The 1,457-nt window shown below is 33.1% G+C and overlaps 1 protein-coding gene across 1 annotated transcript in view; it reads right to left on the bottom strand.

The window, feature by feature from the left end:
- Positions 1-690, bottom strand: part of sln (sarcolipin) — a 3,557-nt gene extending 2,867 nt beyond the window's left edge. The window contains exon 1 of the mRNA XM_073818483.1: positions 578-690. The gene's annotated coding sequence lies outside the window, so the exon portion shown is untranslated. The remainder of the gene's footprint in view (positions 1-577) is intronic.
- Positions 691-1,457: the final 767 nt, after the last annotated feature.

The raw sequence follows: 1,457 nt of genomic DNA, 5'->3' as shown, positions 1-1,457 counted from the left end.
TTATTTGTAATATTCTAAGAACGTTAAAATGTTAAAATTGCCAGTTGTTGTTGTTGTTGTGATTTATAATTTTATTTAAAGGTTACAAAAACATTTCTTACAGCATCACCCAATTATTTTTTATTAAAATTTTTTACTTAAAAATGTTTTAATTTCTAATATTAAAAAAAATGATATATTTTACTTTTCAGGATTTACAGATGAATAGCAAGTTCAAAAGAACAGCATTTATTTCAAACAGAAAACAAGATTATTTTGCTTACCCCATTGGCAGATTATTTAGCTTGTTTTAAGCAAAAATGCACTTAATTTTGACTTGTTTTTTCTGAAAACAAGACAATAATATTTAGTCATCTAGTAAATCCTTGTAAATATTTTGGCTGCAAACAAGGCAAAAAAATACAAGTAAGAAAAGCATTTTTTGCAATGTAGTAAAATGCACGCTGCAAAACTGCAAACATCTTGTGCATCCAGTCAACAGGATGTCATGCAACACATCCAGACCAGTCCAGATTCCAGGATGCATTTAAAAGGCAAAGGCATTCAATGAGGTGAAGGTGGTCAGGATGCTTCTTACCTGCAGGAGGTTGACCTGAAGTGTCTGCTCTTCTGTGGTTTTGAAGTCTGTGTGAGTCCAGCTGTCACATCCCTCAGCTCTTAAAGCAAACACGCCGGACTGGACCGGCCCGGATTGGAGCAGCAGAGGTCCGGCGGAGGGTGAGGTCACAGTATTTAAGCGTCTGGCTTCTGGATCAGAGTCCAGCTGTTGCAGCTCTTCAGTGGGATGAGGGTCAGCTGGCGTCTCTATTGTTGCAGGTTTACAGACTGACGCCTCTGAGCTGTGACACGCGTGACACTAACATATGCACTAACATCTAACATCTAAACGTTGTGGGAACATTGTTCAAAATGTTTCTAAAATGTTACAACGCTCTTAAAAAATAAAGGTTCTTTATTGGCATCAATGGTTCTTTGAAGAACCTTTAACATCCATGGTACCCTTTTAAAGGCAGAAATCTTTAGATTTTTTTTTTTTAATGTTTTTAAAAAATGGTTATTTTAGGAACTGTTCGCTGAAAGGTTCTTTGGGGAACCAAAGAGGTTCTTCTATGGTATCATTGCCAAAAACACCCTTTTTGGAAGCTTTATTTAAATGATTTTAAGCATTAAAAATGTTTTTTACAGCATTGCTATAACTTTATTCTCACCCAAGAATATGTTATTTGAATGTTTATTTTTAATATCCTAAGAAGGAATGTAAACAAAAATGTAACAAAAACATTTCTTACAGCATTTTACTGTTATCACACAAAGATTTTTATTTTTCTTAATTAAACATTTCTAAATTTCTAATATTTTAAGTAGTTTTCTTGTAATATAATGTTATTTAAAGGTTACTTAAACATTTCTTACAGCATTTTACTGTTACCAACCAAAATGGAACATTATTTGAATAT

Source organism: Garra rufa, chromosome 14 (assembly GCF_049309525.1).
Source record: "Garra rufa chromosome 14, GarRuf1.0, whole genome shotgun sequence".
Lineage (NCBI taxonomy): Eukaryota > Metazoa > Chordata > Actinopteri > Cypriniformes > Cyprinidae > Garra > Garra rufa.
This window is presented reverse-complemented; position numbering and strand designations above follow the sequence as displayed.